The sequence below is a fragment of the Emydura macquarii genome, unplaced genomic scaffold (genome assembly GCF_026122565.2).
Source record: "Emydura macquarii macquarii isolate MOO-44397 ecotype Brisbane River unplaced genomic scaffold, CSIRO-AGI_Emac_v2 contig_1146, whole genome shotgun sequence".
NCBI lineage: Eukaryota > Metazoa > Chordata > Testudines > Chelidae > Emydura > Emydura macquarii.
The window spans coordinates 20,801,935-20,815,400 of NW_027131283.1; positions in this window are offsets into that span (position 1 = coordinate 20,801,935).

The following is a 13,466-nucleotide window of genomic DNA, read 5'->3' on the forward strand; positions in this document are numbered from 1 at the left end:
ATACAATCGTATTTCTTGCCCATTCCCTGCATTATGTGCTGTTTTGACAAAACCAGAACCAGATTTTCAGTTAGACCTGTGCAACCACACAGATGCATTTACGTGCTCTTAATTATTTGGGCAAATATGCAAAGTGATTGCCTCATTCATCTGGATAGCTGATTTGTAGGGATAAAGTGTGTGCATGCAAAAGTAACTTTGAAAATCTATGCCCTAATTTCTCTTTACATATAAGACTGTGCGTGCCCCTCACATTCCAGTTCTATTCTTGGGGAAATATTCAAATCCATGATTTTTTAAATATTGATTTGCTCCAGTTAAGTATGGATAATAATATCAATTTCAAAGGAGTGCTGTGAGGATTAATTTGTTGTACTCTTAAATAATGTTTTCTTGTGACATCAGATTGCTTTCTAAGTAAACAGTTCTTGTGACATCAAAATAGGTCAACATAGAAGTAACTCGTTATGGACAATTAATTCCCTTTTCAGGATAGTGTACATTGTAGTTATTTAGCGACATTGACTTCAATGGGAGTTGAGGACTCTCAGCATCTCAGAAGAAGCGCAGCACCCTACAGGAAGCTTTGCAGGACCAGTTTTATACAGTTATCCGAAGTACATACTCTAATCATTTCACCTACCAAGAAAATGAAGCTAAGTCTTTGGTTGAATGACATGCCTTCACAATCTATACAAAATCACTGTTAATATTTAAAATTTGTTTTAAGACCTCTATACACCACAAACCTTCCAGGAATCCAGTTTAAAAATTACCAAAGAAAATAACTCAAACTAGCCATTCAATTGTTTGTGAGATAGAGGTTTTTTTCCATTTATTCCTCCTAAAGATAACTTATAAAAATAGATATTTACTTATAAAAATAAGTTAAATCCAACATTTCATGCATCTTTCCTGTTTTGAGAATGCTACACCACAAATGTCACTGCTTTTAGATACTGGATTTCTAACCAGAAGTATGCTCTCTAAAATATATTGTTTCTTTATAGTGTCTTGTAATTCCTTTGATGAACTATGAATATTGCCATATATGATTGTTTACCAGATCACACAATACAACCTTATGTATTTGTACTCTTGCTTTCTGTCCATGGGAGTCAACAATATTTGTGTTCATATATCAGATTCTAAAGGGAATAATTTTGTTAAGAAAAAATTGGCTTAGCAAACTAGCGTCTTGCTGGCTATATTTAAAAGGGAAACAACAACTGAAGCAAGCTTATTTAATCCATTCTGGTATAATGTTGCTAGGCAAGTACTCCACTATGCTGATCGCAGCCCTTTGTGATATAAAACAGTAGCTATCACGTTTCTTAATAAATCCTGTAAAATAACTGTTTGTCCTAGCACGATCGTCATGAGTTTTCAATAAACTGTAATAAGGTAATATTATATAATAGTAAAGCAATTAAGTCCATCATTTGTATTCTTTTTTTCCCCTCTTTATGCCCTTCACAACTGCAGGATCCGATGACAGGGGAAACTGATGGGATTGGTCACAGCTGCCCGAGTTGCTCTCCTAGTTAGGAACAACCCAGCGTGCCGCAAATGACCCAACGAGGTACCATTGCACTTGCGGGGCTAGTCCCATTTAGGGTTCAGTCTCTGCCAGGTTGCATTCAACCGCCGTCCGAGGGGCGCGGGGGTGGCGAGGGCGCGTGTTCAGGCAGAGCGGAGGGTGGCGAGGGAGCTAGGCTCTGTGCGCTGGGGGGGGGGGGCTGCTAGAGGGATGCGTCCACGGGACCAATGTGTCGGCTTACCTTAGGTGCAAGTAATGCACCAGCTTGGTTACCACAGTGACCATCTTGCTGAAAGTCCAGCCTCTCCGCCCGTGGCACGGGAATCCCGGAACCTGCCAATGCACCCCTGCTCCGCAGGCGGCTCTCTCCTGGCTGCCTGTGTCTCCCTCAGGACCGGGCGCGAAAGCAGCAAGGGGACAGCGGCGGCGGCGGCTTTGCTTCTGACGCGTTCACCTGCCCTGCATGATTAGCGCCGCTCCGGCTCAGCTCGCGCCTGCTGCTCATCCCGGCTGCCGCGCGGACGGCACCCGCAGGCCAGAGGGAGGAGCGGGGCTGGCCCAGCACCAGGCGCGAGCGTGGCAGGGGCTCCAGCTGCATCGAGCCCTGCCCCCCACCCGTGCCTGGAACGCATCGCCCCTACAGCACCGCCCATGTTACCATCCTCCCTGTCCGGATTGGACCCCGATTAGCACCCAAGTCCCCCCCTCCACTGACACCCTGTGGCGCTGGGCTTTGCCTGACTCATTCAGAGCAGATCACATCAGGGTTGCAAAGGGGCAGAGTGAGCATTCCTTGCAAATCTGCCCGACCCAACGTGCAAGCAACTTACAAGAGCAAAGCTCCAGCTCACCGGAGTGAAATCCCCACAAGTTCTCTCTGTGCTGTAATGGGAAATACCCTCCCACCCTCTTCCTCCCCTCCGCTCAGGGTCTTTCTGTTTTCATGCCTCAAACTAAAACCCAGGCACCCACGCGGACCAGGAAAAAGAGGAAGCTGATAAGATTTGCGGAGCCAGGCAATAAGCCAAGGAGTGACGGGAGTGATTTCTAACCAAACGTCCCAGCTTGAGCAGATGAAACCTGGGTGTATTTGTTGCATACTTTTTATGTTTTGCACCACTGGGTGTCTAATGGGATAGGTATATAATCACAGCTTTTGCAGGAGCTAAAACTACAGAGTAGGTCAAGATTTTCATCCTCTGCCTGTTCTGGCATGCTCACAATTTCCAGTAGAAGTGTGAGATACCTTTCCCAAACCTGAAGAAGAGCTCTGTGTAAACTCCAAAGTTTGTCTCTCTCACGAACAGAAGTTTGTCCAATAAAAGATATTACCTCACCCACCTTGTGTGTGTGTGTGTGTGTGTGTGTGTGTGTGTGAAAATCTAGGTTAAAACATGAAAGGATGTATAAGCAGGGGAATTTCAAGTGGGAAGGTATTGTTACTACTGTATATGGAATTAATTAAAATGTTCCTGGAATACTGTGTCCAGTTCCTGTGTCCACACTTTTAAAAGGATTTGGACAAAATGGAAAGGGTTCTGCAAAGAACTAAAAGAATTATTCAAGTTCTGGAAAACCTGTCCTACAGTGAGAGACTAAAGAAGCTTAAACTATTTAGTTCAACAAAGAGAAGGTTAAGAGGTGACTTGATCGTGATCTATAAGTACATACAGAAGGAGATGTGTGATAGCAGAGATTTCTTTAATCTTTAAGCAGATAAAGGCATAATAAGAACCAAGGGAAGCAGAAGTCCATTAGAAATAAAGTGTAATTTGTTTTTTACAATGAGGCTAATTAACCATTGGAATAATTTGCATGGGTATGTGGTGGATTCTCTCTATCACTTAGTCTTTAGATCAAAAGACTTGGATGGCTTTATAAAAGGCATACATACTCTAGCTAAATCAGACATTGTGGGCTTGATGCAAGAATTACTTACTTCTATGCCCTTTGTTATGCAGGAGGTCAGACTAGATTATTATAATGGTTACTTCTGGTCAGAAAATCTATGAACATCAACCAAATAAAGCACTCAAAAGTTAGGAAATGTCAGATTTATGATAGTTCATGCATCTTAATTCTGACTTTTTGTGCATCCATCTTGTGTACTGAATGAGGCAGGAAAATAGAAAAAATAGTATGTAATGTAATTAAAGAGTGTATCATAATGCCTACACATGAAGAAGAATTAAGGTTGCATGTGTATCCATTTGGCATTTTCTAATTTTAGACTGTTTGACTTTACAACCTAAACAATGTTCTTTTAATGTCAGGGGTAGGGTGTTTTGTTCTGATGTAATTTCCTGGGTTTGTTTAGAAGTAAAAGCAAATTATATTATGTGTAACTGTAACAACCACCCAAATAGAGGGGTCATGTCTAACTCCCCTGAGAATTAGAACATATAGAGATAGATATATAGCGGAGGTTCACAAACATTTTATAGTGTTTCTTTAAAAAAGATTTTCTCATGCACACCTCTCTTCCGATTCATGATCCCATGGTCCATATCCTTCCATACCACATGGACCACATTTTCTCCTATTCATGGTATCTTACTATCTCTGTGTGAACTACAGTAATTGCTAATGTACACAAGTAATATTAGGGAAGAATGTTATGGATTTTAATTCTTGTAATGAAATTCAGTTTCTAGAAACAAAGAGCCAGAACCATATGATCATCCAGGTCTTTACTAGCAAACAGTTTATGGACCACTTCACTTAAATGTGTAATCCCATGTAGGTAAACTTTAACATTATTTAGAACAGTGTAGCTAAAAGCTGGACTCACTATTTGGCACAGTCATAATTTCTTTTTAGAAGTGATTTAGATTCTGTACACTGCATTGTAGTTTTGCTGGGGTAGCCCATTGGAAATACCCAATAAACCACTGGAATTTCAGCTCATAGTTTGTGGTCTATTGTATGCAGCAACTCTTGCTGCCCACATATCTTTGGCAATACCAAAATACTTGTATAACAAACATCAAAATTGGGCTTTGTCTCTGGATTGGTATATTATTAATACATGTAACTAGGATTGTAGCTTTTTATAATATTGTGTTTGCAATAGTTTGTAGTGTTGTTTCTGTGTGTTATGGTCCTTGTATTTCCTTGACATTCAACCCTCTTGTTTTCACTGATAAGGTCTTCTAACTCTGCCTATACCTTCTGTACTTCTCAGATCTTGTCTCCCTACTGTTCCCACCTATGTGCCCTACATTCGGCTTACTCTGCTCATATTGGTACTCTTTGTTGTCTTAATCAACTTCCATTTCTTCTCTTTCTTTTGTTCTCCCTCTTCAGACTAGCACAGCCTGCTTCTTTTCTTGTGCTTAAAGACCTCAGTCTGCTCCTCCAAATTCTTCCTCAAAACTCACTATTTTTGCTAGCATCCCACAACTAATCACCACGTGGTTACTATCCGTATCTACTTCTGGACCATAATAAAATTATAACAAAAACATTTAAATATTTTTAAAAAACCAATAAAACAAGAATTATCCATAACCTAACAAATCCAAATGATCATAACCCAAATTTGCTGTGCACAAAATACAGGTATAGAGGAATGTCCATACTGGATTAAACAACTGGTAGAGCTGGTTGAAACTTGGAACTTCCGTTCCACAAGAAATTCTGACATTTCAAATGTCCTTTCAACTAGAATTGTAACAAAAAGTTTAAATTTCAACATTTCCTGTGAAACAAAAATTCCACACAAAAAAATCATTTGAGAAATATCTAAGCAATCTTATTGAAATGTTTCATTTTGATAAGGTCAAAGCATTTCATATTATAATGAATAGTTAAAATTAAGCACTTTGACCTTATGAAAACTAAGCACTTCTATAATTTTTCATCAGATTTTAACAAAATTGATCCATTTCCACTAAGTGTTTGATGTAATTGAATTTGCATTTTCTGATGCAAAAGTTTTATATTGGGAAAATTTTCAACCAGCTCTTACAACTGGTCCATTTATCCCAGTATCATTACTATGTCAATGGCAATAGCTTCTGAACAAGATACATAGAAGCCCATAGCGGACAATTATGGCATAATGTGCCCACAAAGGAGATTTGTTTGTAATCCTGTCATTTAATAGCTTATTCCCTAATGCATGAGTCTACATCTTTTGACTCATCTAATCTAATGTAATGCTTTTAACTTATCTAATGTCACTGTGGGAGTTCTTGTTATTTCTACATTTTCATGTTGCTCATGATTCTCATAGCGTGGTCATAAATCAGCATAAGTGAAGAGACAGAGATGATGTAGTTGTCAAAAGGGAAGTTCAGTACAACAGACAGCTAATTTGAGGTTAATATAAATAAATGTGGGTAAATTACTCAAAAAAAATTCTAAAGGAGAACCACAAGAAGCATCCTGAATTACTCCCTCGCAATACTTTTTCAGTCACAGCTGTGGCTGCACATGCTCAGAAAGGGATTCTGAAGAGCGCCATCCACAGGAGGGGTAGGACCTTGAAAGGTACAATAGCCATTGAACAGCAGGTAATAATATAATCACACAAAACCTATTGACTTTAAAAAGGATCATGTAGTTAAGACTTTTGAAAATCTGGGGGGAGTATATGTGCTATCACAAGTATTGAACATATCATGCGCTCTCTCATAAAAAAATCCAGTTCCTCTAGGAAATTGACATCCATTATTTAATGCTATCTCTGGACATAGCACTAAGGAATAAGTAAAAGCAGATTCCAATAGCAAAATTGAGTTGCTTTTTGTAACTTGAAGCAATTTGCATTATTTTAAGAGGCTTATGTTCTATAGCAACAGTTGTTGTCATTATGAGCTTGTGTGGTTTATGTGGGATTTAGTCCTGGTACTTTTTGCATTCTAAAGAGTTTTTAGTAGGGATAACAGGTTTCAAAATAGAAGCAAACCATAAACTAATAAGTGTATGCAATGTTCTGTTTTTACTGCAACTTCAAAAAGTGACAATTTTTACTGCAATAGAAAAGCGATTTCAAATTCAGTTTGTATCATGACATTTATATGGATAACAGGATATAGTTAAATAGGTTATCTCTTCATAAAAGTAGACAGTTGTTACATAGCAATACTTTACTTTATAATTTGCTTTCCTCAATAATCTAAAGGACATATTTCAAATTTTAAAATGTAATTATAGTTTTGAAAAGACAACTTTGTTTTTAAAAATATCTGGCTTTCTAAGAGTCTTACACAGCATATTTATGTATGTAATTCAGTGAAAAGCATGTGGACCACAGTATTTTCTATACTATTTCTGTATAATTATTCTTGTTTCACATTTGTCAGTCTGTTTCCTTAGGTAGTCAGTGGTCACTTTCATTCTCTAAATTCAAAAGATGCAAGCAGAATCAATGTGAAAAGAGCAATCTAACACTTATATGTAAAAAGAATCTTCATGGGGGGAAAAAAGGCATTTTGCAAAGAAAAAAGGTGCTGCCTCAAGGTAACAGCAAGACATCAGATCTGAGTGCTGGAAATTAACATAATGTTTTACATAATGATCCACTTTACTGATCATTAAAATAACATAGTTACCTGGGCAACTGGAATATTCTGCTAAAGTTAACCAGGGATACATAATTCTAAAAATATATACAACAATATGAAGTGTTCCCCCCTTTTATAAGGTGAACATTTTTCAATGAAAAATGCCTTTTTGACTAAGCAGAAATTTTTGTGAGAAAATTTCAGTTTTCATTCGTCTTTTGAGTTTCCATCAAACAAACCCAAACAATTTTCATTTCTTGACAACTGAAAACTGAGAAATTGTCAGTTGTTGGGTGTTTTGATTACTTGAAAACCTTCAAAAAATGAAAATTTCTTGCTTTTGTCAAAATTTTTCACAGGAAATAAAATACCTTTCCTCACCAAGTCTAATATTGATATGTTTAAAAGCTCCTGGACAACATCGCCTACCAGAATATTTAACTAATTAATTAGATATATAGCCATTTCTAGTGTTCATCACTTTAGGATCTGAATGTCTCACAAACACTAGGGCATGTCTACACTGACGGTGGCAAAGTCGCTGTCGTCAGATCGACCTATCTGGATCGATTGAGCGGTCAGTGAAGACCTGCTCAGTTAATCCAGAAGTCGATGCTGGTAAACCACCCCCTCAAGTGGCGTAGCACTGCATCAATGGGAACGTGGTTCCCGTCGGCACGGTGCAGTGAAGAGGGCGCACAGAAGGGAAGCACAGCAGTCGACAGGAGTTACGCAAGCTACTCTGCATAGCTTGCGTAATTCCCGTTGACTGCCGCCGAATCGCCAGGTAAGTGTAGATCACGACTAATGAATTAAACCTTGCCATAACCAAGTGAGGGAAAATACTATTACTATTCCCATTTTATAGATGGCAAAACTGAAGCCCAGAGAGTTTTAGTGCCTTGTCCAATATTGCAAAGGAAGTCTGGGGCATCTGGGGATAGAAATTAGGTCTGCTCAGGAACAAGTGAAGTTTGAATAACAAGAAAAACAATACTAGCAAGTATTTCATAGGCAATAGCGTATTTCAGTATGCATATACCTATGAATTTAAAACCAGGATGTTTGAGGTGGGAAAAGTATTATTGCAGCTTGAGATGTGTGTAAAATTAGGAAAGTTATCTTTATCATTTTTCATTAGCGTCATATGTCCCTCAGTTCATCTGGGAGTTGCAACACAGAGATCCAGTCCCATTTCGGTTGGACCATGAGTTTCCACCCAAACCTGTCACCTGAAGGGTGTACTAAAAGGGATCTAAAGCACACACAATCTGTCAGAGTCACAGGATGAGGTATGTCAATATGTTAACATTGAAAGTTACAAGGCTCAATCCTCTATTCCTTGTTTACTCAAAACCTCTCATTAACTTCACTTAGAATTTTGGTTATGCAAGGGATATAGGATCAATTTAGTATTTTCTTCTTTCTACTTCAGTTTATATGTAACGGAAAAATCCATTAAAATCACAAGGTAAATTAAATGTTTTACAAGGGGCTAGGTTCTTGGTTGGATGAGTCAACACATTTTAATCTTTCATTTTCACTTTGGGGGAGAGAGCTAACTGAAAATCCAGTACAGAGCCATTTCCCAGCTCCATCTGTCTATCACTAAAACCCTGGTCTCCCTCCCCAGTCAGGTTTCTGGTCAGCACATGGAATGGAAATGGCATGCTGATAGATTATTTCTTGCCCATAGATGGGGGATGATGTCAGTTCTCATATTATTAAATCTTTTTGTGGCATTCAATAGCACAGACAAGAGGAATGGTATCCTGACTTCAAGATGTAGCAAGTTTTACTGGGAAAGAACTAAGCTAGCTGAGATCCTTCTTTTCAGACTGAAACCTTCCTGGGCAAGAGTGATGATGGGAAATTTCACTGCTACTGGATTGTTCACCTGTAGAGTCCCTGAAGACATCCTCTTAAATATCTACACAAAGCCACTGAGACATCATGACTTCCAGTGTTACCTGGCTCTATCTTTCACTAATAGTAATGCTGCCCAACACCTCAGTGTCCGGCCAAGACTGGCAAATGGCTGAAAGGCAAATGGCTGAAGTTAAGCCCAACAAATGAAACACAAGTGATAATGTTGATGGGAAAGAAAAGACAGTTTGAAGATCTAGTCACCACTATAGCATCTTCTATGATTGAGGGAAACTGCCCTAAGATAGTCAGGTTGGTTCATAGCCTACAATTTCTTCTGAACTCTTCACTCCTGGGCACTCAAAGAGCTACATCTGCTAAAACACCTTCTTCATCTGCCGCTTCCAAACAGACTTGTCAGATGCTGCCATTCTTCCTCTCACCATTACTGCTATATTTTGAAACACCTCAGAATCCTGCAGAAATATACACTCTTGAGACAGTTAACTGTTTAGAAGTCAGCTTAATTTTAAATAGTTAATATAAGCAATAAGCCAGCACATATCTGATTTTCTTTGTTCCTTTTGAATTCACATACGTAAAATATTTGACCACTAAGTTCTCCCTTTACCCTCAATAGGATGCATCTATAGTTTTTGCATTTACTGACATATGATCTACCAAGCAAATTTGTTCCTTTTTTATTATTTTAGCCCCTTTTTAAAAGTACTTCTGTGTTAGGGCCCACATATCTTCTTAGGGATCTTGAAAGTGGATCAAAGCAAATTGTCTATATATATTAAAATCTAGAGAGAGAGAGATTTGATTTTATAGAGAGCTTCCAATTTAGATGAATTTTTGACAGAAAGATAGCTAAAGACTGGATATGAAATGGGGAAGTCAGAATTTTGTTGAGCATATTTACTCACATACATGTTTTATTTAAATGACATATCATTGCTTCTAAAAAACTGACAGTGGAATAGCTGACAGAAGAAAAGCGATTTAAACTAACATTGTGCACTGTCCTCTTGTTGGAGTTAATGGGAATTTTGCCACTGGCCTCAATAGGTATGTGTACACAGCAGCTGGGAGGCGTGATTCCCAACATGGATAGACAGACTCCGGCTAGCTCTGCTGCAGCTAGCATGCTAAAAATAGCTTTGAGGATGTTGCTGGTGGTGGCTCAGGCTAACTGCCTGCGTCCAAACATGTCTCACTTCCTAGATCCAAAACCAGGTGGCTTGCCCAGACCCCACCAGTGCCATACTGTCCACACTGCTATTTTTAGTGAACTATCTCAAACTAAGTTAGCACGAGTCTATCTGCTCTGGGAATCACACCTCTCAGCGCCAGCATAGACATATCCAATGGGACCAGACCTTTTGTCTCCAAATCTTTTTGAAATAGGATAGCAAATTAGCTAATTTAAGAATATATTTCCCTGATCCCTATGGAAGACTAAGGGCTAGATGGTTGTGACTAGCTTGTGGCTAGGTGCATGGCAGTGAGGGACTTTCCTCCTCCATTTGCATGCCCCTCACAAGGTCCAATCCCTCCCTTGGCCCCCTGGGACAGTGTGACTCTGCACCATTCAAGGCTATGCCTTTAAAGGCACAATCTGGCACTGAAAGGTTTAAAGCCTGTAACCAACAGTATTAATTGCATCATTGAATTTTACAGTTATTGCTAAGACGTTTATCCTCTATGACACCTAATGAGAGAGGGCACACTGTCTGGGGCGCTGATTACCTGATAAAATGGTGAGATTAAAGCATTAGTCATTACCTGAGCAGATGGGTCATTATATAGGGCCTTAAGACAAGAAATAAACATACCAATTAAGACATATTTTTGAAGTTATAAAGTATCAAGATAAAGCCTAAAGTGTAAAGATAACAAGGATCTAATTTTATGGTGCAACTATATGCACATTGGATTAAGGTATATAATATGCATAATGTATCACCATCTTTTCTCCATCTAACAAAGCTTGCTTGGTCAACATAGTTATTTCATTATCAGATTCTGTGGGCCATATGGTCTTCTGCAGGAATTACCTGCTTAGGAGACGGCAAACTTCATGAAATGCCTTATCCACTTATTGATGATTATCTGGTACAATTCATACTATTTTATAGATACACTGGTACAGTATTTGAGTCATTGTTTCATGCATGCATTATGATGACAGACTGATGTTACTACAGATAAACTGGCACTGCTTAGCTTGCTCTTTTTTTTTTTTTTTTTTTGGACTCAATGCTTCAGTCCAAAATATAGAGCTGCAGTGATATTTGAAGATCTAACATATTACAGAGATGTGCTGATTGACTCTTGAATAACTAGTTCATTACAACCATATTAGTTTAAACACCATCTAAATATACTTTCTCAACTACATTCCAAATCAAATACTTCATCTCATTCTTTATAGTCTGTGGTCTACTATTTTACTGATTGCTTAGTTGTTCCCAGAAGACCAAGGCCAAAGTTATCTGCTTGCTTTTACTTTTTGAAGGGTAATGTAGTTTAGAATTATGTCAAAGACTGTGTTTCTATCCTGATAAAACAACTGTCCAAATATAACATTTCCTTCATTTCTTCTTCACAGACAGCCCCCACATCACATGAAGAAGAAGTGAACAGCCATTCAAAGGGAGGGTTCCTGAGTTGCGGAAAGATGTAATCCAACTCAATGGGTACTTGGACAGTGTGGAAGGGGATGGAATTCCCTGAAAAAATCTTTAAGGTCAGTTCTTCTCTTAAAAGTGATTCTGTGGAAGTGGCATTGCGCGTGGCATGTTTGATCTCATTTATTTCCATACCAAATGTCTCAGTTTACAGCTTTGAACTTCCTTTCCTGAGAACTCAGACTGGAGATGAGCTCACTCTTCTTCACCATCAGTAATAAAGGTTCTTCCAGCCAAATTGTGGCTTGGCAATGCTGTTAGAAAAGTTGTCCCTATTGCTCCAGTAGCTCTGCTGTCAGTGCTGCTGGGGTGACTGTGGAAGTGGGAACAACAGTAGCAAGGACGGGCAGAACGTCATTTAACTGTACCACCTCACACACGTGAATTATTAACATTTTATATACATTTTATTGCAATCTGTTAAATACATGTGCTTTAAACAGTTTAATCATTTTTGATGATGAAAAATAATGTCCACTTGAGCAGCAAGATGAAATAGCAGACACAGTGATGACTTTTCACACTGCTCATTCTTTGAAATACTGCAGACTGTAAAGGTTTTCAGTAGTAGTGCTATGGTTTTTAATCCTTTATGGATCTCCTGATCTGAGCCTTTCCCTAGCACTGGCCTGGTTGCACACACTTTAGGGAAATCCTGTGGCCAGGCCACTTTTCACTTTAAACCAACAATGTTTCTTGCTGATGATTTGATTTGATGTTTTAAACAGAAAACAAAAGTTGCAAGTGGCATGACTATCAGAAACAAGCCTATTGAAAGCTGCATCTGGGCTGACATCCTTACAATAAAAAATACTTTAAACTGCCAGTTTAAAAATAGAAACTTGTTCCACACATGGATTAATTTGTATCCTAATCCACTAATACACTGTGCCACATAGCTCCACTGCCCACACACAGACTGTGTGCAGACAAGGCTAAAGCATGTGCAGATATATTATATATTAAACTGTACTTTTTCCTTGTCCATGTATTAATATAGCATTAAACTGGAACAAATAATGCAAAAAATACAAGTCAGTTAATTGGAGCTGAATATTTAAATAGATATGGCCCTCTAAAAATGTTCTGGAGTTCAATCCAAATCTCACTGAAGTCAATTGAAAGATCCCCATTGACACTGAATCAGGCCTCTAACAGACATTCATTTGCGGTATTCCTACATTTGTTTTGTTTGTTTGTTTTCTTTTTGAATCCATATGCTATAGACTTTGAGATATGATTTGCTTCTAAATATACTTGTGTGTCATTCATAAGAGCTAAATACATGTTGTTTGGGGGGTCCTCAGGAATTTCCCATTTAAAGTATGTGCACTCATATATCAATACAGGGTTTAGTACCCTAAAACAAATGTGAGCATTTTCAATGGTCCAGTCTTGCTGCCCTTACTCAGGCAAAAATCAGGCCAAATTCACCCATGCTGTATCTCTACTCCAGTCACTGGAATTACATGTAAGCTCAATTTGGCTCACTGGAGTCATGCTTAGCATGAACTGCAGGATCAAGCCTATGATATGTAAATAGATGAAAATTCACTTCAAGGGATTATTGTGTTTTTTAAATAATTACACTCAACAGGCTAGATCCTAGGGCCATGCACCTGGCACAGCTCAGGGAGTGAGAAAAGGATGGGTGCTGTAAGCTACCCTTGCTTTCCCCATTCCAGCACCACCAAACATTTAGTGGATCACCAGTGCAAGTTAGAGCATCCTTAGAGCTGCTCTATCATACACTCCATTGCCTATGCCTCCCTCTCCCATGCCCTGCTTTGGAAACCAGGGATCAGCTGGAGGTTCTTTCTCTGGTCATGTCCCTTTTAGTCTTATATACCTCCTATG